The following is a 22,809-nucleotide window of genomic DNA, read 5'->3' as shown; positions in this document are numbered from 1 at the left end:
AGGGCTGGGGCGGGTCCTCTGGCCTCGGCTTGCTCGTCTAAGAAACGGGCTTATAGCCCCCGGGCCTGGGGAGCAGCAAGAGGCTGCTCTGTAACTCTGGCCGGCCTTAGCTCAGTCACTGGCATTCTGGGGTGGCCCCTCCCAAGCCAACCCCATCCTTTCTGAGCCACAGCTGCTGGCTGGGGTCGGGGGACTGGCCAGAAACAGGCATCCGTCACCTCCCGGCGGGGGCTCGCCTGGGGAAGGTCGCACTGGAGCCCTGCTCCCATGCGTTCACTGCCCAGGGCTGGTGAGGCCAGAGGCTGATTTCTCAGACCTTCCAGGAGTGACCGGTGTCCCCGGGGAGGCTCTCCTCAGCGCCAACTGCAGCTGGAGGAGGGGGGCGGCTGTGAGGCAGGAGGGGAGCCCTCTTCCTGGTAGGCCTGCTCTCTGGTCCCCCAGCCCCAGCCAAGCACATCTGAGGCTTGCTGTGTGTACGGGGAGAGCCTGGAACCTGGCCTTGGCCTGGGGCCTGCGGGGCGAGGGTCCAGGCAGGGGCAGCCCAAGGAGAAGGGATGCAGCTCAGATGCCCCCGCGGCCCAGCAGCCTCCTTCCCTGGGCCTCACCCTGATCCCTGGGGCTGTGGCAGGTTTCTGGACACAGCGTTCCCCAGGGCTCGGTCCCCACCACCGAACATGCTGGCTTCGCTCTAGCAGGCCCTTTATAGCCTGGCAGAGCCCCACCGTGCAGGCAGGAGGGGGCCACAGAGCACTGAATCCCTAAGTCCCCACCTGGCAGGGGAGGCAGCTTGGCGCCCACTCCCCAGGTCCTGGCTGACCTGCACCCAATTGGCGCTGGGGGAGGGGGTCTGCCAGGCCCTATAGGAGTCGCCTGTGCCGTGGGCGTTCATTCACATCCCCTCTCCGGTCCCCACACACTATAGGATTTATCTTGATTTGCTGCTTTTGAATTGAGTCAACTCTTTTGTATGCTCGGTGAATTGCCCAGCTGCTGGCGGGGAGCGGAGAGCGTGCCGGGGGTACTGAGGCCTGGAATCAGAGGCGGGCGGGGGACAGGAAGCGGGGAGGGGGCTGCGGGCGCCTGAGGCGACGGGCCGGGCGGCGCCGGGACGCGAGCGGGCCGGGCTGCGGGCTGGGCAGCCTCCCCCGGGCAGTCGAGAGCACCGCCGAGGCCTGCCTGGCCCCAACGAGGAGTCCTCGAGGGGCCAGGAGGCTCAGTCCTGGAGGCAAAGCTGCCCCTCGGGTTCTGCTTCGGACCAGCAGTGTGGCGGGGGGGGGGGGGGGGCCGGGGCATGCCCCGGGGCCTCTCTGGGCCATTTCCTTGCCTGTAACTTGCGGAAAGGGGGCTTCTGCACGCGCAGGTGGCAGGGGTCACACTAATAGGAGAGCTTGCTCAGAGCCCCCCCATCCCGAGTCTCCCCCCCACCCCGAGTCTCCCTCCCCCAGTCTGCCCAGAGGCTGGGGGAGTGAGGGAAGGAAGGGGACCAGGGCTGGGAGAGGGTGCCTGCCCTCCCCGCCCCTCCCCCAGCTCTCTGCCCCCAGACCCCTGCCTTCTCCCAGGTGGGCCGGATCGACTGGCCGACCCGGGTCCTGAGAACTCCCGGGCTTTGCTTAAAGGGGAGGGGGTCGTGGGCAGCCCTTCCCAGCCACAGCTGCTGCGCGCTCCGTCACCGGAGGGCGGACGTGGGTGCGAGGCCGGCCAGGGGCCGAGAGGAAACCCTCCTGCGCTTTCTAGTACCTCCCCCTCCCGCGCCCTCCCCCGCGCCCCCACCCCCGGCTCGGCGGCGGGAGGGCAGGAGCCGGGCAGCAAGGAGGCCGGGCGGGCGGGGAGAAGGGGGGGCGCGAGACTCGGCGCCGGACTCGGAGGAAGAGGGGGCGGGGGCGCGCAGCGGCGGGGGGGTGCAGGGCGGCGCGCGGGCTCCGGCGCCCCTGCCCGCGCGCGAGGGGCGGGGCGGCGCGCGGATCGATGGGCGAAGCTGGGGAGGAATTTCAATCCCCGGAGCGAAGTTAGAGCTTGAAGGACGGCGGCGGCGGCGGCCGCGGCGGCGGCGGGCGCAGCCCCGGAACGGCGGCCGGGCGAGCAGGTAAGCGCGGAGCCGGGACCGAGCCCGGGGGCGCGGCAGTCCGGCTGCTCGCGGGGGCTGCGTGGCGGGCCCCGCGCCCTCGCACCCCGCGCCCCCGCACCCCGCGCCCCCGGCCCCTCATGCGCCCCGGCCCCGCGCGCCCTCCGAGCGGAGTGGGCAAAGTTGGAGGAACTTGGCGGCGGCGGCGGAGCGGGCGCTCGGCTCAGCGGGGCAGAGGGGGTCCTGGTCGGGGCTCCGCGGCCGCCCCCGGAGCGCCCCTGCCCCGCGCGCCACTACCCCTCGCAAGGACTCGCCGCCCCAGCACCCCCTCCCCTTGTCGCCCCTCATCCCACCCCCGCTCAGAGCTGCTGCTTCCCGTGGTCGACCCAACGCGGCCCTTGCCCTTCTCCGGAACCTCCTCGGCCCGGGGTCCCTGAGCCCCGTCGGTGCGAGCGGGTCTCATCCTTCTCGGTCTGCCCGCACTCGCGACGTTGGGCGCCTCCCAGCCCGGCACCCCGGGACCGTCCAGCCATGCCCCTGGGAGCGGCGGCATTCCGCGAAAGGGGAGCCAAACCCTCGGCGTGGGGGCGGGGGCCTTTGCTCAGAACCTGGTGGAAGTTCTCCCCCCCTCCCCCCCCCCCCCGCCTTGGACACGTTCTCTTCGTCATCCTTTGGGGGAGGGGCGCTGAGCCTTCTTGCCCCAGCGTGCCTCTAAGACAGGGGTCCCCTCCCATTCTGTAAAAGCTGCAGGTCACCTGCTTGCTGCTCAGGGTGGGCCCCCTGCAGGTGTTCCCCCTCCAAAACAGACCGGCAGCCTCTGGCATCAAAACCAGACTCTTCCCGACAAGAGCTGTGTGACCTTGGGGCAGGTAAGCCTCTCAGAGCCTCAGTTCCCAAATCTGTGAAATGGGGCACAAGGCTCGCCTGTGCTCCATGGAAGGAACACCCCAGGGAAGGGTCAGCACTGGCAGGGCCCCTGGAGACCTCTCCTCCAGGCTCGGGAGCCTCCAGCCAGGCTTGCAGCCCCAGCAGAGCCTCAGGTGTGAGCCATCCTCTCCTCTCCCTGCATCGTGGAGTGCTTGCTTCTGGGGTGCAGCTGTGTCTGCCTCGCTCCCTCGCTGTTGAGCTGGGGGCTGGGAAGAAAGCCTTAACCAGAGCTAAGGTCTTAACAAGAGCTAAGGTCTCATGGGCCCTGCGGGGCAGGGGCTTTCAAGGCTGGGGAGTGAGGGGGAATACCGGGGAATAGGAAGGTAGCCTCCCCTAGGCTCCTCTCTGGTGGCGTCTCCCGTGGGGCCCCAGAGGAAAGGAGCACGTTAGCTGGTGTCGCCTTGCAGCCGCGAGTACTGTCCTGCTTCCTGCCCAGCCAGCCCCCTGGTCTCCTGCACCCTGGGTCCTTGCAGCTGTCACCTTTTAATTGAGCCAGCCCTGGGGGATGCTCTCCCAAACTCCACCCCAGGTTTGCATCCCGCTTCATCAGAAGGGGAGACACCCGAGATGCAGGCAAGGATGCCGGGTGGCTGTGTCAGGGGAAGGCCCCTGCTCTCTGGGTTTGGGGTGGCAGACGTGCCTCACTTTCCTGGGCTCGTGGAGAGCTGTCCCCCCGCCCCTGCCCTGCAGGATCTCCGGGTCGGGAAGGTTGGGAGTCACGCAGTCAGATCCTCTCGGACCCCCTCGTGAAGGCCGGCCGCCCGGGTCCCACTCAGGGTGACACAGCAGCTGCAAGCTGGCAGTCCTGATGAAGGAAGCGGGGTGGGCGTCTTATCCTGCGACCTGGCAGATGTGAGGGGGTTGGCACGGGGTGTGGTGGTCACCCATACCTGGGCCTGGGGACAAGAAGGACCAAGGTCCCCTCCCCATTGCCCCACAGGACTCCCTGTGGAAAGCTCAGCGGTTGTTCACAGTGCCTTTGGAAGCCAGCACCCCCCACCCAAGCTGGGGAGAGGCTGTTGCTCCCCTAATTCCCTACCCCCCAAAAAACAGGTGGTGGGGCCCCCAGGAGAGACAGGGACCCAGTAGCCCCTGTCTTAGACCTTGGCAGTTTGAACCTAAAAGTCTCCTTGTAGCATCATTTGCTCCAAGAGAGGAAAAATTAGTGGGGTCTAAATTATGATAGGATCTCAGCAGGGCACCAGGGGAGTGTCTGCCCAAGTCCCACATCTGTGTGTGTCTCTTAGACACGCATGCACGCGTGCACGCACACTACACACTTCCTGGGTCCCATGTCTGTGTATGTCTCTAAGACGCGCACACGCACACACCCTGGGTCCCACATCTCTGTGTCTCTAAGACACACATATGCACACATGCACACACACCCCAGGTCACACATCTGTGTATGTCTCTAAGATACACAGGCACAGACACACCCCAGGTCCCACATCTGTGTGTGTCTCTAAGACACACACACACCCACCCACACACCCACCCACCAGCTCTAGGTTTCAGTGGGGTTTTCTAAGCACTGAGATCGCCTGGGTCAGAGCCCCACCCCCGAGAGGCCCGGGCCGTGAGCCCAGAACCCTCTTTCTGAGGACATGCAGCAGCAGGAGAAATTTATGAGCAGAGGTGCTGGGGCTGGGGTGTCCATATATCTCCGCAGGAAACAGACAGCCCCCACGGATGCCCGGGCGGGTGGTGGAGAATACATGTGGAGTGGGGGTGCGCTGGGAGCATCGGGTGAGAGAAGCTAGTGAGTGACAGGCAGGAGCTGGATCTCAGGGCCAGGGGACGGGGCCATAAATCTCCAGGCGTGAACCTGGAGCAGATGGTGGCATTGCCACGGACACAGGATACATTTGTCATCTCTCCAGCACCCCCGTCCCCTCACACCGCCCTTCCCTCTTTGTCTCCGGTCATGGATTCTGATTTCTTTCCGCAGAACCTCGGGTGTCACCTGGCCCCGGGCAGGGCTCTGGGTGTGGGGGGAGGTGGGCTGTCAGTGGAGCCCATGCAGGGGCTGGTCCTCGGATACATGAAGGACTTTGGTATCATCTGTCCCAGCACCCACTGCACAGATGGGGAGACTGAGGCCAGAGTGGGGCAGGGTGCGGTCTGGGGACGCACGGTGAGTGGGGCTGGTGGCGGGGCTCCCGCGGCCCTGCCGTGGGGGTTCAGGTCTGGTCGCCTGAGCAGGGCGTGCCGGCATTGGCTGCTGGGGACATCTGCCCCCGACCATCCCCACCCCCGCCGGGCACCCTGTGTCCGCGTGCACCCATGCGGTGAGCAGGAGAGGGGTGGCGGGTGTGGGCACAGCTTCTCCGTCTGGCCCCACTGCCCGTCATTCATCCTGCCCGTGTGTGTCCAGTTGATTCCCAGCTTTGCCGAGCTCTCCGGGGAGGAGAGGGTGTGGAGAGACCTTGGGGACTCAGCACCCACGTGGGGCAGGAACTGAGGCTTCCGGCCCTCTGAGCTGGAGGGTCCTGATGGTTATTCCCCAGGCGGGTTGAGGGTCCACGTGTGCTCTGCTGGAGCGTGAGCATATTGAGGCCCGGCGACTGGGGGGCTTGTGTCCGGGTCGGGGAGACAGCTGGTACACAGCACTCGGGCAGAAGCGCCCAGTCCTTCCCGGGGCAGTCAGCCCATCTGGCCCCGCCTTTCAGAAGGGCCCAAGGTCACACACGAGCCCGCTGGCAGGCTGAGGCTGGGGTCCTCCTGGGGGCCGGGTCTGGGTAGGCCTCGGGCTTGCAGGAGGAGCTGGAACAGAGGCTGAGGGTGGCGGGGACCACAGGAGGGCGGGGCCCCCTTGGGGTCAGCAGGGGGCCGTGCCTTGCCTCTCTGCTCTGCCCTGGGGGCTGGGGCGGCGCTGTGGGGAAACTGAGTCACGGCTGCACTCAGGCTTCTTGTCACAGCTGTCCCCACCCGGCGCGGGGGACCCTGAGCCTCCGCCTCTGCCTGCGGGGCCCTCCCTTCCAGGGGGACCCTGAGCCTCCGCCTCTGCCTGCGGGGCCCTCCCTTCCAGGGGGACCCTGAGCCTCCGCCTCTGCCTGCGGGGCCCTCCCTTCCAGGCCCGGCAGGAGTCTTGGTCCTGGTCTTCGGGGCTCCCGCCCCCGGGAGGGGGGTCCGCTCCTCCCTGGGGGGCTGCTGTGCCCCAGGCCTGGGGGCTCCCAGAGGAGGAGTTTGGTGGGCCCTTCAGCGCTTAGACTCACTGGACGTGAGCTTGGGCAAACTCTGGGAGACGTGAGGGACGGGCAGTCCTGGCGTGTGGGAGTCCCTGGGGTCGTGGAGCTGGATGCGACAGAGCCATGGACAGCAGCGTAAGCATCTGGGTGATCCGGCAGGAAGAGGCTGCCTGAGGGCGGAGGGCGGGGGTCGCCTGGCATCCAGCCCCTCCTGGCCAGCATAGCAGGGCCTCTGACTCAAGCCCTCCATTTAACAGATGGGGAGACTGAGGCCCGGACTGCAGCGCCGGCAAGCCAGGCCCTCCAGGCTCAGCACCGCCCGCCTTGGAGAGAGCACAGGGTCCTTTCAGACCCCGTCGCCTCGCAGCCGGGCCTCAGCTCCGCCCCTGCTGCCTGGGGGCCCACAATGGCCCCCCCCAACAGCCCCCCCGCCCCGCCCCCGACCCAAGCACAACCCTCTGCTGACCGTCCTCCACCCCCCCAGCCCCTGGCCGTGCTGAGAGCCATCCCCAGCCTGGAGCTGTGGACGGTGTGATGGGAGCCCAGGTGTGCCCCCGAGAGTGGCTGGCACGTCCCCTCCCCCGCCGTGGGAAGCCTGGGGTCTCCTCGGAGTCCTCCCATGGGCTGGGAACCCTAGGCTCTCTCGTGTTTGCCTGTTTGCCGACAGATCCTGGTTTATTTTCGGCAGGACCAACTCTTCCTCCGCGGCTCCCTGGAGCTGAATAAACGGAGACACAGGCCAGGCGCTTCCCTGCACCTGGGATGGTGCCGGGCCGGGCTGGCCTTGGGGGGCTGAGAGCCCTGTGTAGGAGGGGCTTTCTAGATCCTTCCTGCACACAGTAGGTGCTGCAGAGAGAAGGCTTGTGAGCGCGCAGTGAGGAGGTGCTCCTCGCCCCTTGCTGTCAGGACGGAGCCTGGAGGACTTCCGGGAGGAACAGCATGTACCCTCTGCATGCCCACCCCCCGCCCCCCGCCCCCCCAGCTCCCGCGCTGCCCTGGACCCTCTGCATGCCCACCCCCCGCCCCCCGCCCCCCCAGCTCCCGCGCTGCCCTGGAGACCAGGGCAGGGGCTGCCGGGTGCTTCTGGAGCCTGTGTCTGCTGCCCGCCCCGCCATGCCCCATCTCCATGGAGAGGTCTTCTCTACCTCTGGTTGCCCTATGGAAGTTTCCAGAAGGGCCCAGCAGCAGGTCAGGGGTGGCCCAGTGTCCGCTCTGGCTGTGCAAGCTGGGAACGGGCGCCTTTCTGCCTCGGTGCTTCCGTCGAGTGGGTTGAGGGCCCGGTCCTCCCTGGGTGCTGGGCTGGGGGCAGAGCCCAGGCGCCAGGTCACGGGCTCCAGTCAGGAGGCCCGGGCTGGGGGCTGCGCGCCCTCCCCCTGCTGAGCCTGTTTTCTGCTCGGCAAGGGCAGGGCTGAGGTGGACGGCCAGCCGTGGTGAGTCTGAATGGGGGACCCGAGTTCCGCGGACCACAGAGCTGCCCCCGGTGCTCGTGCGTGCCCTGCTCGGCCCCAAGCCCCCCTCCCCGGGGCCCAGCCTGGCCTGCGTCCCCTCTGCTGTGCTGTGGAAAGGTGGGGCTTGGAGAAGGGCTGCCTGCGGGGGGCCCTGAGCTGGTGCAGGCTTGGTGCACTGGAGGGGCCGGGCCAGAGGTGGTGGGTCAGTGGGCACAGGGCCCCCCGTGCCGGCTGAGAGGGCTGGGGCTTCTGGGGAATACGTGAGTCTCGTTCTGTTTGCCTTGGGACGCTCTTGGGGACTTTGAGACGGTGAGGGATGCAGTTGGCTTCCGTGTCTAAAGGTCCCTGTGGCTGGAGGGGAGGAGGGGGGTCTGCCCGGCGGGGCTGATGGCGCCGGCGAGGGAGAGTCCGGAGCATCTGTTTTGATGTTGCTTTAAAGATTGGAGCTGCGCTTCTGTAGAGAAGACGGTTGTGTAAAGCTACCCCGTATTCCCATCTGTGTCCATTACCAAGCGAGAAGTGTGTGTGTGTGGAGGATAAGATGGTATAAAGCGAATCCTGCTCTCCTCAGACACCCGCCGGCAGTTCGGAGCTGTCTTTCTAAGGGGAGCAGGGCCCGCGCCAGAGGATGGAGGGTGGCGAGAGACCGGGGGACCCGGCGCCACCGCGGGGCCTGGTGGAAGCGTGCTCACACGCGTGTGCTGGTGCACGCCTCCCGGGAACCGCAGCCAACGGCAGGCTCGGCCCCGTGACCGACACCGCCTGACGGAGGGTGCGTTCCCGGCTCAGGTTCCGCTCTGGGGTCAGGAGACGTGCTCCTGGGGGTGGACACCCTCCCCAGAGCCCAGCCCCGCTTCCCTCCCAGCTGGCCTGGGGGGCCTGCTCCATCGTGAGCTCACCTTGGCTGTGCCAGGCCTGCACAGACCAGGGTGGGGCCCAGGGGCCCAGGTAATGCTCTGCCCTTCCTCAGGGGGGTCCTTGGGAAGCCAAGGGCCCGGGGGAGCGGGTAAGGTGGGTGGTGGTGACCATCGGGGAGGGCACGTCTGCAGGCCGTGCAGGGCTGTCTCGTGAGTGTAGGTGGGAAAGGCCACACCCCGCTGCGGGACGCCCGGGCATCTGGTGCCGCCCTCGGTGGGAGGTGACACCGCGGGGACGCCTGCCTGGATCCTCAGTGACATCCGTGCCTTCTGGAGCCGCATGGCCGGAGGGGGCGGGAGCCAAATTCAGGTCCTTTCGGCCAGAACCTCTTTCGTTTCCCTCTGCCCCCTACGCCTAGGTGGAAGATGTCTGGAAATTCTAGACTCCAGGAGAAAAGCCCTGCCTCTGGGGGCGGGGCGATGGGCTGCGGGTTCTGGGCAGGAAAGGTGACGGTCCATACCCAGAGCTCTAGGGCTGTTCAGCGCCCTCTTCTGGAAGGGGAAGCGGGCGGGCAGGGCAGGGCCCTGCCCCCAGGCCCATGGCCCCCTTGCCGGCTCCCTGAGCTCACAGAGGAGGCCCCGAGCCTTGTGGAGCACAGCCCCTTCCCCAGATGGGCCTCTTGGGTCCTGCCTCACTTGCTGCCATCCTGGCCTCTGAGACTCCTTGAAACGCAGAGCCCAGTGCCCGCCTGGGTGTGGTGGTCCAGACTCTGCCCGTCCCACACCTGGTATGGGCCCCCAGCACCACCAGGGAGCCTCTTGCGGCTGGGAGGGAGGGGGCTGGGCCCCGGCTCATATCATGAGCTCCAGAACCCAGACCCGCCTGTCTCTGACACCCCTCGCCCCAGCAGCCCCTCTGCCCATTTTACAGCTGGGAGAGCTGAGTCTCAGGGCAGGAGGCAGAGCTGGGAGCTGGCTGTCGATGGCTCTGGGCCCTCGACTGCAGAGGAGCAGGGGCCTGCCCCCAGCAGGCGCCGAGGCAGGAGCCCCCTGGCCGGCTGTGGGCGAGTGGCCCTCGGAGTCCAGGCTGCCCAGGCTCGCCCTCTCTCGTCCTGCCCAGGGTTCTGTGTGTGCAGGGAAGGTGCTCCAGGGTCGTGGCACAGGGCCTTCTGTTTGAGTGAAATCTTGGACCAGCACAGAGGCTGACGGCCTTGGGGGCCGCTTGGTTATCCTGAAGGTGACTCTGGCCTTTAGAAAAAAGCTGGTCGCCTGTGCGGCTGGCATCCCGGGGAGGCTGGGGTGTGTGTCCGAGTGTGCGGCCTGCCTGTTCTTCCCGCTCCCTGCTTTCTGGAGGTTCCTGACAGCGTGAGCATGCTTCTCTGCCCTTGGGACGGGACCCTGCAGTGGCGTCTGCGCGTTGACAGAGGTGCTCAGCCACCGCCCAGGTGAGTCTTAGACCCTTCCCATCACCCTGCCCAGGCACAGATCGCCACCCGTCTCTGTAGGCGTCTTATCAGGCTCCCGCGGGAGGGTTGCAGCCCTCACGTTCCTGCAACGCCTGGAAGTGTTGGTCTTTTTTATTACAGATGCGCTGGGCAGGGGGCGGGGGCTGTGGTTTTAATTTGCCTTTTCCTAACGACCAGTGAAGGTGGACGTTTCCTCGTGTGTTTACTGGCTCTCGTATTTCGTTTCTGATAAAATGTCTGTCTAAATCTTTTGCCCATTTTAATGTGTTTATTTGTCTTAACTGAGTTTCAAAATTATTCAGAATGGTTGGGAGAGTTCTTTATACATTCAGAATACAAGTCCTTTATCTGAAGTATGGTTTGCAAATGTCTTTTCCTGGCCTGTATCTTGTCTTTAATGTTTTTCATGGTGTCTTTTGGAGCACACAAGTGTAATGAAGTGTTATATGTAATGAAGTTTGCTTTATCAATTTTTCTCTTTTATGAATCCTATTATCAGTGTTATACTTAAGAATCCTTTGCCTAATCCAAGGTCACAAATATTTCTTCTGTGTTTTCTCCTAGGAGTTTACATTCTAATTTTAGCTCTTGGGTTTTGGTTTATTGACCATTTTAAGTTAATGTTTGTGAATGCTGTGTCTGGCCCTTCATTCCTTTTTTGGGTACAGGGGTATCTAACTGTCCCAGCACCATCTTTAAAATAAAATATTTATTTTTAATTGGAAGATCATTGCTTTACGGGGCTGTGTTGGATTCTGTGAGCCCTCAGTGAATCAGCTGCCGGTGTCCGTGTGCCCCCAGGCTGTTACTGCGCCCTGGGGTGAGTTCCCACCGGCCGGCGTTTACCCCTGGGGATGAGCGTTCCGTGCTCCTCCCTCCTCGCCGCCAGCCTCGCCTGCCCGCACCCCGCTGCGCCCACACGCCTGTCTCTGTGTCTGGGCCTCCACTGCCGCCCTACTCACGCTTGCAGCAGGGCCGTCTTTCTAGATCCACCACCATGTTTTGAAGGGACTGTCCTTTCTGTTAAGTTTTCCTGGGACCGTAGGGTTAAGGGTTTGCTTCTGGACTCTCAGCTCTGCCTCACTGGCCTGTGTGTCTGACCTTTTGCCGGTACCGACTGGCTTATTGCTGTAGGTTTGTGGCCCATTTGGAAAGCACGTGGTGTTAAGTCCTCCAAATGTTTTTCTTTTCAGAATATTTTCTGCTGTTGTTAGTCCTTTACATTTCTGTGCAAACTTTAAGACCACCTTGTTAATTAGAAAAGAAAAAAGTGCTTGCTGGGATTTGATGGGCTTCTGTTTAATCCGTAGATCAACTTGGAAACATTCAGTCTTCCTGTCCATGAGCATGGACTGTGCGTCTCCATGAATTAGACCTTTATTTTCTCTAAGCAGTTTTTTGGGGTCATTTTCAGTGTGCAAGTCTTGCAAATTAAATTTCTGTTGTTAAATTTATTCCTAAGTGTTTTTTGATGCTATTGTGAATGGAATTATTTTCTTAATTTCATTTTCAGATTGTTTGTTGCTGGTACGTAGGAGTAGAGCTGAGCTTTGTGTATTGATATTTTATCCTGTAACCTTGCTGAATTTAATTATTGGCTAGTTCCCCTAGACTTTTGTGGATTCCTTAGGATTTTCTGCATGTCCTCTGCAAATAAGGGGAGTCTTACATCTTCTTTTTCAAACAGGCTGTCTTTTATTAGGATTATTTTTCTTGCCTTATTGCGCTGACCAGAACCTCCAGAGTCCTGCTGAGTGGTGCTGGTGCTCCATGCCTGCCCTTAGGGGAAAGCACTCGGCCTCTCACCGTTACGTGTGTTCGCTGTGGCTGTCCTGGACAGTCTGTGTTGGCTTGAGAAGCTCCCACGTGGTGCTGGTGTTGAGTGTTTCTGCGGAGAATGTGTGTTGGTTTGCTTATACGCATCAACTGCAATGGTCGTTTGGCTTCTGTCCTTTTACTGGTGTGACTTCGGTTGATTTTCAGGGGTTAAACCAGCCTTGCATTGCTGGGGTAAATGCCACCTGTTCAGCCCTTTTCTTTATTGCTGGATTTGGTTCGCTACCATTTGATGAAGAATTTTTGCACCGCTGTTCATGTGATGTTTGGGTCTGTTATTTCCTTATGATGTCTTTGGTTTTGGTAGCAGGGAAAATACTGGTCTCGTAGAACGAGCGAGGAAGTTTTTCTTTCTCTTTTTTCCTGAGTTTGTCTAGATTCAGTATGATTTTTTAAAAACATTTGACAGAGTTTGCAATTTAAGCCACCTGGGTTTGGACTTTTTTCTGTGGGAGTGTTTTAAATTAATCACGCATTTTTGGATAGATGATTGTAAGTTGGTCCAGGCTTTCTGTTTGTGAATGGGTTTTGTTAATTGGTGTCTCTCTGTGCGTTTGCCCACTCATCTTCTAAGCTGTGCGTTTGTTGGTGTGAAGTTGTTCACAGTATTACTTTTATTGCTTTTATATCCCTTTGATTTCTGTAGGGTTGGTAGTGATGATTTCTTTTTAATAATAACTGATTTTGGCAATTTCTGCTGTCTTTTTTTTTCTTGGTCTGTCTAGCTAAAGGTTTTGTCAATTTTGTTAATCTTTTCAAATAGATGATTTTTGCTTTGTGTTGATTTATTTTTCTATTTTTTCATCAGCCTTAGTTTGATTTATTATTTCCTCTGTTCTACTTGCTTTGACTTTTTCTAGTTTCCTAAGGTAGATCCTTTGGTTGTTGAGATTTTTCTTCTTTTTTGATGCACGCTGAAAGCTGTAAATTTCCATCTAAACCCTGCTTTAGCTGCATCTCCTAGACTTTGATACGTTTTATTTTCATTTAATTAAAGACGTTATCTAATGTCCTTTGTGATTTCTTTGACTCATGACTATTTTTAAAATTGTTGTTTACTTTCCAAATATTTGAGGATTTCTCAGATTTATTTCTTTTGTTGATTTCTAATTCAATTCCACTGTGGTTGGTGAACATGCTTTCTGTGGTTATGGAGGTTTGTCTTTTGGCCTGAAATGTTGTCCATCCTGAAGATTCACCTCGTGTGTTTGAAAAGACTGTATGCTGCTGGGTAGGATGTTCTACAAATGTCAATTGGGTCAGGTTGGTGATGGTGTCATTCTGATTGTCTGTATCTCTGCTGATTTCTTGTGTCTAGTTTTCTCAGTTACTGAAAGTGGAATATTAGAATCTTCAACCGTGAGCGGTGAATTGTCTGTTTCTCCTTTCAATTCTGTTAATTTTTGCTCGCTGTATTTTGGAGCTCTTACGGGCATACTCGTTTATAATTGTCGTCTCTTTCTGGGGTATGGACCTGAATGTGATTACGAGGCATGTCTCTGCCTTTGCTGTGTCTCTTGACGTCCCTTTGCCTCACGTTAACCCGCCTGTCCTGGCTCTGATGTGGTTCCTGTTTGCACGTATTTTTCTGTCTTTTTACTGTCATCATAGTTGTATATTTGAACCTAAAGAGTAAGATTATCGGACAACATATATTTGGATCTTGCTCTTTTAATCCAGTCTGACAGTTGTGCCTTTTGATTGCGCCATTTAGTCTGCTCACATGGAAAGCAGGTTTTGGTTTGATGTTGTTGCCATTTTCCGAATTGTTTTCTGCGCGTTTCCTCTTCTTCCTCCCCGTCTCTCTCTCGATGTCAGGAAATACTTTCAGTGCACTACTTTAGTTCCTTTGTTAACTTTTTAAACTTTATTTCTTTGATTGTTTTCTGAGTAGTTGCTTTGGGGGTTGCAGTATGCATCTTAATACGAATGGTTTCAGATTAACACTGACTTTGTTGTGGTTGTTCAGTCATTAAGTTGTGTTTGACTCTGCGACCACATGAACTGCAGCACGCCAGGTTTCCGTGTCCTTTGCCATCTCCCATCTCCCAGAGCTTGCTCAAATCCAGGTCTATTGAGTCAGTGACGCCATCCAACCATCTCATCCTCTGTCATCTCCATCTCCTCCTGCCTTCAGTCTTTCCCAGCATCAGGGTCTTTTCCAATGAGTTAGTTCTTTGCATCAAGTGGCCGAAGTATTGGAGTTTCAGCTTCAGCATCGGTCCTTCCAATGGATATTCAGGACTGATCTTTAGGATGGACTGGTTGGATCTCCTTGCAGTCCAAGGGACTCTCAAGAGTCTTCTCCAACACCACAGTTCAAAAGCATCAATTCTTCTGCGCTCAGCTTTCTTTGTAGTCCAACTCTCACATCCATACACGACTACTGGAAAAAAAACCATAGCTTTGACTAGACAGACCTTTGTTGGCAAAGTGATGCCTCTGCTTTTTAATACTCTGTCTAGATTTGTTATAGCTTTTAATACAGACTTAACTATGGTAAAACACGGAAGCTTTACTCCAGTATAGCTCCGTTTCCCCGCCTTGTGTGCTAAGGTTGTCATATAAAGTACATCAGTATATGCTAGTTATAACAGCAATGTAGTGTTATAATTATCGCTTTATACACTCTTATATTATTAAAAGAAGTTAAGGGAATGGAAGAAAAATAATGCGCTTACAGAGTCTTCATGTTCATCCACGCATTTATCGTGTCTGGTACTCCTTACCTCTTTCTGTGGATTTGACTTACCCTGGACGTGACTGCCTTTCCGCCTGAAGTTCTTCCTTTAGTAAGTTTCTTCTGAGTCGGGGCTGCTGGCACTGAATTCTCTCAGCCTTTGTCTGTGCATGTCTTCAGTTTGCCTTCATTTCTGAAGGCTGGTTTCATGGGATGTGGACTTCTCCGTCGACATCTCCTCGTCCAGCGATCTGAGTTTGCCGCTCCGCCGCCTCTCGCCTCCGTAGTCTTGGCCGGGCCGCCCGCCGCTGGACGTGCCGTCTGTACCTTGCGTGTGACGCATCGTCTTCTCTTTCTGTCGTCTCTGTCTCTCAGCAGTTCGATTATGATGTGTCCAGCTGTAGATGTTTTGTTCTCATCCTTCTTGGGGTTTGTTGATCTTGCATCTTTTAGATTAATGTTTTTCATCAAATTTGGGGCATTTTTAGCTGTTATTTTTTGAAATATTTTCTTACCTCTTTCTCTTCTCTTCTCCTAGGATTTCTATCACATATATGTTGGTACCAACCCCTTGATGTTGTCGCCCACAGATGTCTGAGGCTCACTTATCTATTTTCCTTATCTATTTCCTAAAAAAGGATTTATTTATTTGGATGCACCAATAAATATTTATTTAAATATTAGATCTTTCTTGGTTGCAACATGTGAGATCTTTATTGCAGCATCTGGGATCTTATTCCCTGACTGAGGATCGAACCTGGGTCCCCTGCCTTGAGAGTGCAGAGCCTCAGCGCCTGGGCCACCAGGGAAGTCCTCCTCCTCCTCCTTTTTCTCTCTGTTCTGTAGATTGGATACTTTATTTTGATCTATCTTCAGGTTCACTGATTCTTTCTTCTGCCACCTCAGATTGACTGTTGAGCCCTTCATGAGTTTTTCACTTCAGTTATTACACTTTTGAATTCCAAAATTCTGCTGAATAATTCCTCTCTCTTCATTTAGGTTCTCTGTTTTCTGAGTCCATGTCATAATATTTTCCTTTCATCTTTAAACATGATTGTCTTTTGCCCTTTTTAAACAGACTTTTGATTGCTGCTTTGAAGTCTTTGCTATTCACCGCAACATTTTGTGACATTCATGACAGTTTTTATTGACTGCTTTTTATTTGAATATGAGTTACCTTTTTGTCAGACTTTATTTTTTGGGGCTCCAAAATCACTGCAGATGGTGACTGCAGCCATGAAATTAAGAGACGCTTACTCCTTGGAAGGAAAATTATGATCAACCTAAATAGCATATTCAAAAACAGAGACATTACTTTGCCAACAAAGGTCCGTCTAGTCAAGGCTATGGTTTTTCCTGTGGTCATGTATGGATGTGAGAGTTGGACTGTGAAGAAGGCTGAGTGCCGAAGAATTGATGCTTTTGAACTGTGGTGTTGGAGAAGACTCTTGAGAATCCCTTGGACTGCAAGGAGATCCAACCAGTCCATTCTGAAGGAAATCAGCCCTGGAATTTCTTTGGAAGGACTGATGCTAAAGCTGAAACTCCAGTACTTTGGCCACCTCATGCGAAGAGTTGACTCATTGGAAAAGACTCTGCTGCTGGGAGGGATTGGGGGCAGGAGGAGAAGGGGACGACAGAGGATGAGATGGCTGGATGGCATCACTGACTCGATGGACGTGAGTCTGAGTGAACTCCGGGAGTTGGTGATGGACAGGGAGGCCTGGCGTGCTGCGATTCATGGGGTCGCGAAGAGTCGGACACGACTGAGTGACTGAACTGAACTGAACTACCTTTTCCTGCTCCTTTCCGTATCTTGTAATTTTGTGTTGGAAACGGGCATTTTAGAGAACATAGCGTAGCGCCTCTGGATTCTGATTCCCACCCCCACCCCCGTTTGCTAGGTTTTTTGTTTGTTTATTGGGTAACTTGCCTGGACTAAAACTTTGAAATCCATGTCCCCCGATGTGTGATGATTGATATCTCTGCTTAGTCTGCCTTTTTTAAAAAAATGAACTCCTGGTTTCCTTTTAAATTTTGGCTTCCTAGGGATCACCTCGGTGTCTGCTTAGCTTAGTGGTCAGCCCGTGATTGGTCAGAGGTCGTGTCAGGCTTTTGCTGTCTGCTGATGGATCTGCATATGGGTTTGGGGGCACCTTCAAGGACCAGGCAGTTTCGAGTCAGTTCTGCCTTTTACTCTCTGCCAGACTCTTGCGTCTCCTGCGTGTGTCCACAGGCTCTCAGGAGCCCGGGGACGTGTGGATTTCTCGGGCTCGGTCTGCTCTCCCCTCGGTGTGCCACCCATCAATCGGGCTTGTGTGGGGAGTTTATCGAGCACGTCTACAGCGGTCACATTTCGTGTCTTTCTCGGCCAGGTTTCCAGCTAGTCCCCTGGTCTGTGGCTGCCCCAGCCAGGATCACAGCCTCAGCCCGGTGGCACAGCTGGCTTTCCTCTTTCACTCGCTGCTGAGGTTGCTGCTTACTGTCGACATCACTGCTGCTGAGCGTGAGTTTTGTGCCTTCTGCTCTAAATCAAATCAGCCTCTGGCGGTGAAGCTTCTGGTTTCCGTGGCCTGCGCTGTGCTGTCCTGTCAGGGTGATGTTCCAGCCGAGCTGGGAGTGGGGAGATGGGAGCAGCTCCAGGTAAGAATATCACAGATTTCCCCTGACTTATTGAGCGTTTAGTCGTTTTTCCTGGATAAATGCCTTTTGGTCAGTTTCGAGGATACTGAAATGGTTATTTCTGATTTTTTTTTTTTTACTATTTTTATAGTTTTGGGGAAAGGATTTGGCAGCCGTCTTCCGCCAGCGTGCTGGAAGACCCATCTTGTGGTGCCACCTTCTAAAGACACAACTTTAAAAAACAGGCAGCTCCATGAATTATCACAAAGTGTAATCCGTTTCAGAACCAGCTAGTTCAGAAAATAAAGCGTGACGTGCATCCCGGGATGTCCTCATGTTCTCACCTGATTGTTCCCCTCTCTTTTCTCCTTAAAGGGAAACGCGTTTCTGGTTTTAATCCTATAGTTTTCCCTGTTTTCGTGCTTCATGTGAATGTGTGTCTGTGCGTGTCACTCAGTCGTGCCTGACTCTTTGCGACCCCATGGACCGTATCTCACCCGGCTCCTCTGTCCATGGCGTTCTCCAGGCAAGAATACCGGAGTGGGTGGCCATGCGCTCCTCCGGGGGATCTTCCCGACCCGGGGACTGAACTCAGGTCTCCTGCAGTGCAGGCGGGTTCCTCACCATCTGAGCCATGAAGTCACGATGCGCGTTCTGAGCCCAGCTTCTTTCGCTCCCACGTTCCTGTGAGCTCCGCGTGGCCGTGCTGCACACGCCGCTTGTGGTCACTAGCACGCCTTCTCCTTTGCCCTTTCCCGCTGTTGACGGACATTGGGCTTTCCAGTCTCCAGCGACTGTGGCCAGTGCCGTCAGGGACGTCCTCGCACTCTTGGGCACGTGCACCGTTTCTGTTGGACAGACACTTAGCAGTGAGTGGGGTTGTGCGTGGTGCGTGCTCAGTGTGAGTAGATGCTGCGTTTTCGGAAGTGCTTCGGGCGCTTGCACCCTCCCGAGGCCACCCGCCCGTCAGTACCAGCTCAGTGTTGGCGGTTCCGCACCTTGTCAGCACTCGATACGCCCTTTCCATTTTACTCCTGCCAAAAGGTGAGCACCTTTTCCTGTTTATTGACCAAATATCGTTCAAAACTGTTACCCATTTCTGTTGAGATTCCTGCCTTCACCTTATACACCTGTAAGAATTCTTTATATTCTTTCCCAATCCTGATTATATAGGTTCTAAGCATCTCCCCCACCCTGTGTCTTGACGTTTCCCTCTTCCGTTTGTGTCTTTTAATGAGAAGTTCTTCATTTTGATGTAGTAGTCCACGTTTTCCTTCAGAGTTAGTGCTTTTTGTTAGCTTGAAGCAAAATCTTTTCTCTCTTCAGGTTTCTGAAGAGGCTCCTCTAGATGCTTTATTGTTTTACATTTGAATTGAGACTTCCAGTTCATCTGGAATTAATTTTTTATTCTATGGTGTGAGGTAGGGATTCAGTTTCATTTCTTTTCATATATATTAATCCAGTTGATCTTACACCTTTTATTAAAAACACCCCTTTTCAATGCATTATTTCATCCATTTTAATGGCTTTTTTATTTTGAGATCCAGTGTAGGTCCCATGCAATCATGATAAATAATTCAGAGATATCTGGGTACCTTTTATCCATTTCTCCTCAGGAGTAACATCTTGCAAAACTATATGACAGCTGGGATATCAACAGTGATACAGTCCAGAGGCAGCACATTCGCATCGACACAGAAATCCTTACCGCTTTTTATAGCCACATAGCCACACTCAGCTCCCTCGCCCAGACCTCATCTCTGACCCCGGCACACACTAATCTGTCCTCCATTTGTATGATTTTGTCTTCTCAAGTAGACTGTATAAGTGGAATCATATGGTTTGTAACTTTTGGGGACTGGCTTTGTTTTCACTTAGCAAAATTTCCTGGAGGTTCGTCGGAGTTGTATTTGACGAAAGCCCGTTGTTTTTGTAGCTGAGTGATGGCATTGCGTGTTAACCGCTCCCTCCACAGGCGCCCTGTGTGTGTTAATTACGCCTGTGAGCGTGCTGGCCAGTGTGTGAGCACAGCCCCGAGGCTGGGCAGGGTCTCGTTCTCTGTTCCGTTCACATGATACGTCCGGGGTCTGATGATACAAACGGACAAGGGAACCCAAGGGTCAAGGGACACTTGGGGAAGAAGACCACTTCCCAGCGTGGACCCCACAGGTGTGGGCTGCTGAGGGGTCATGCGCGTGTTTCTGGGTGTTTGGTATAATTTGGGGGTTTCAGATTGTCCTGTTGCCTGGGGTCTGCAGAGGGCTTCTCTGGGTAGGTTTAGTCCATCTCGGCTGGAACCTTGGGAAGCTGTGGAACCGGTGGGAGGGCAGAACGTGTCTTGTCCCTTTATTTTTCCTCCTTTTGGCACATCCTCCAACCACGTTGTCCATTGATAGCCAGTCCTCTCAGCACGGCTGGGTGTGAAGCCTCCGCAGTCGTCTGTCTGTTGCAGATGGGGGGGTCTGAGGTTCTTGACCAGGTTCACGTGGTCCCTGAAGCAGGGCCAGTGGTGAGGGCCTCTCTGGTCCCTTAAGCTTTTGGTTGTCTCCAGGAACCCTCGTGTGGAGACAGGAGCCCTTCCTCAAGCTGACAGGGATCAGAGCCGATGCCGGTGACAGGATGGGGACTCGTGGAGCTGTTTGAGTAGCTCGCATCCTGGAGAGGACACGGGTCGGGATTCGGGGACCGGGGCTCTAGCCCTGGCCCAGGACTGTCTGACTTACTCTTCATAAATGGATGGGTAGATGGCTGAGGTGGTGGGTCTGTAGATGGATGCGATTGGATGATGAATAAAATGGATGGAGGATAATTGGAAGGGTGAATGGATGGATGATGGATAAAGAAACTGGATGGATGATGGGATGGACGGATGGGTGGATGAATGGTGGGTGAGTAAACTGGATGGATGATGGGATGGACGGGTGGATGAGTGGACGGATGTGTGAGGAATGACGGAAGGAAGGGTGGATGATGAACAGGTGAATGGATGGCTGAAAGAGGAGTGGAGGATGGATGAATTGCTGATGGTGGGTGAATGGACGATGGGTAGATACAGCTACAGGGACTGAAGAGAGACAGTGTCAGTATGGACAGAGTTTGGAATAAATGGGAGTGTAGACGGCCCCTGGCTCAGAGACAAATTGCACCCGACTGCAGGTGGGGATCCCGAGGGCCAGGGAAGTGGCTGGGGCGAGCTCACAGAGGTGGGTAGTTGCGGAGCTGAGGCTTGAACCCCAATCTGCCTGAGTCCACTTTCAGGCCTCCTGCCAGCCCTTTCCCCCTGGAGAGGCAGGGATGACCGAGGGGTCTGGCCACCTCACACAGACGCAGTGGTCCTGGCAGACAGGGGTCAGCTGGCGCCCTCCTGGCGTATGCAGTGGGCCCAGGGGTCTGCGGTCTCCACCCACGGCTGCCCCTTGAATGGCCCTGCAGGTCCTCAGCCCTTAACCCGAGGTGGGTGAGACCTCGAGGTCGCTGTTCAGGGACCCGTGGCCCCTCCGCCAGTCTCCCCTCTGTGAGGTGGGGCAGGGTCAGGGTGCCCCGCGTGAAGGCTGCGCTGGGCTGAGGCCCTGCTGCCCAGCCTTGTCTGTGCCGCCTCAGCGTCCCTGGGGCTGGCCGCCGGAGTTGTTTTCCGTGGACCCAAGGCGGGCAGCAAGAGCTGGGGTGTTGTAGAGTCCGTGTGGGTGCCGGCCTCCCTGAGCAGCTGTCTTGCCCCGCACCCAGGATGTTACTCGGCTACGTCTGGAGGCTGGGCCAGGGAGCCCGGGAAATGTTCAACTTTGAAAAATGGACCTTCACAGCTCATTAGGCGTCCGTCGCGTGGCCGGGTGCCTCGGGCGGCTGGGGAGGAGGAGGACGCCGTGGCGTGAAATCACCGGGGTATTTAAAGGCTGCTCTGCATGCCTGACCAGTGCCTCCAGCTGCCCAGTGCAGCAGTGCCTGGCCAGCCAGGCGTTCAGGTCGACTGTGTGGCTGGCGGGGTGGCGCCCAGGCTGTGTGCACCAACGTCACCCCAGCCAGACCCTCCTGGTGGCTTCTGTCTCCTGGCAGCCACTTCTGACGCGGGGCCTGTTTCTCCACCCGCCCCGTGACCAGTGGGCTGAGCGGAAGCTGGGGTGACTGGGAGGATGGTTAGGAGCCGTCGTGAGGCCTGGGGGAGGGGCTGCGGCACCATGTCCCCCAACCCCCACCCGGGTCCTGCAGCCAAACCCCGCCCCCCAGGGCTGCTCACTGGGGCCTGGACAGCTCCGTCCAGCCTGCCAGCCTGCGGCTGGGCCGGCAGAGGACCCTCATGGACCCGTCAGAGGCTGCAGGGCCAGGCCGGGCTGCTCGCTTTATCCGGGCAGAGGCCCCCTCTCTGGCCTCACACCTGCTGGCCATCCTGCCCGGTGGAGGGCTTGTTTCTCCTTGGCCTGGCCAGGAGAGCCTTGATGCCCGTGGGGGCGGACAGGGAGCCGGGATGGGTGGCCAGGAGGGGCCTGTGACATTGGCAGAGGCCAGGCTGCCACGCGATGCTCTCAGTGTGGAGACCTGCTCTCCTGCACCCTGCTGTCTGCGGGAGATGCGGGGTCATAGACGGGAGGCACTGGGCTGGACTGCAGCTGGGGGTGGTGGGGGAGAGGCAGGGCCAGGACATCCCCCCCACAACCTGCCGGACTATCCGAGGGCTCTGTGGCCTTGGGCGAGCTCCCCCTGTCTCTGGGCCTCATTTCTAGTTGGAAGCTGAGGGAAGCTTCCCGAATCCCCACCTCGAGAGCTGAATGAAAGGAGGCAGTAAAAGAAAGTGCCTGCTTCCCGCCTGACCACGTGCTGGGCCGTGGGGGTCAGGGGTCAAGGTCCAGGGGAGGCCCAGGTGGGCCGCCTGCGCCCCTGGATAGGCACATGCCATGCACAGCCTGTATCTACCCCGAAGGTGGGCCGACCTCTAGGTTAGAACACGGTGTGTGTGCGTGCAAGCGTGCTCACACGTGTGGATGGCGTGTGCACACCTGCAGACCTGTCTGTGTGCCCGCTCCTGTGGATACCTCGGGGGTGCTCACGGCCCCACCTGAGCACGCTCCCCCCACCGGCTTGTCCCCGTGGCGCCCCCGGGCCTGGAGCGGTGTCTGGGAGACCTGGATTGGTGCCAACAGGTGGGTGCATATGGTGGGGTCCCCAGGGGCGCTGGCCCCATCAGAGCCCCGGGGTGGGGGCTCCCGGAAGATGGGGAAGTGCTTCCCTCTTCCCAGGAAACGCCACCCCCCCAGAGCAGGAGTAGGTGGGAAGCTTCCGGAAGCCCCCATCTGGCTGTGATTCATGCAGGATGTGCTGGGGCCTTCACAGCTGAACAGCGCCCCGCCCCCAGGGGTGCCAGACGCAGCGGGGAGGCCTCTGGAGTCCAGGCCCTCCTGGGCTCCTGGACTGCTCCTGCCTTCTGAGAGGGGAACCGGGGCTGAGGACAGCCTTGGCCGGGGCCCCCCCGCCGCCCCTGGGCAGACGTGGTTCCGCCGCCCTCTGTCTGGAAGGAGTGGGACTTGGAGCGCCCTCGCCCTGTGCCACACTCGGCCTGTCGGCCAGGTGGCTCCCCGCGTCTTGTGCCGTGTGGCCGGGCATCCGAGCGCACTCCCCTCGTCCTGTGCTGTGTGACTGGGCACCCGAGCGCGGCCTTTGCTGCAAGACCAGGCAGGCCCAGCCCCGCTCCTCCCGTCTGCCCGCCCGTGAAGTCATCGGCTCAGCTGGCA

The 22,809-nt window shown here is 57.4% G+C and overlaps 1 protein-coding gene across 1 annotated transcript in view; it reads left to right on the top strand.

The window, feature by feature from the left end:
• The window catches only part of ELFN1 (extracellular leucine rich repeat and fibronectin type III domain containing 1), a 63,964-nt gene that overhangs the window by 3,252 nt on the left and 37,903 nt on the right, over nt 1-22,809 (top strand). The gene's annotated exons all lie outside the window — the stretch shown is intronic.

This window comes from Bos javanicus, chromosome 25, assembly GCF_032452875.1.
Source record: "Bos javanicus breed banteng chromosome 25, ARS-OSU_banteng_1.0, whole genome shotgun sequence".
In the NCBI taxonomy this organism is placed as follows: Eukaryota; Metazoa; Chordata; class Mammalia; order Artiodactyla; family Bovidae; genus Bos; species Bos javanicus.
The sequence above is the reverse complement of the archived record's forward strand: the minus strand, read 5'-3'. Positions and strand labels throughout refer to the sequence as shown.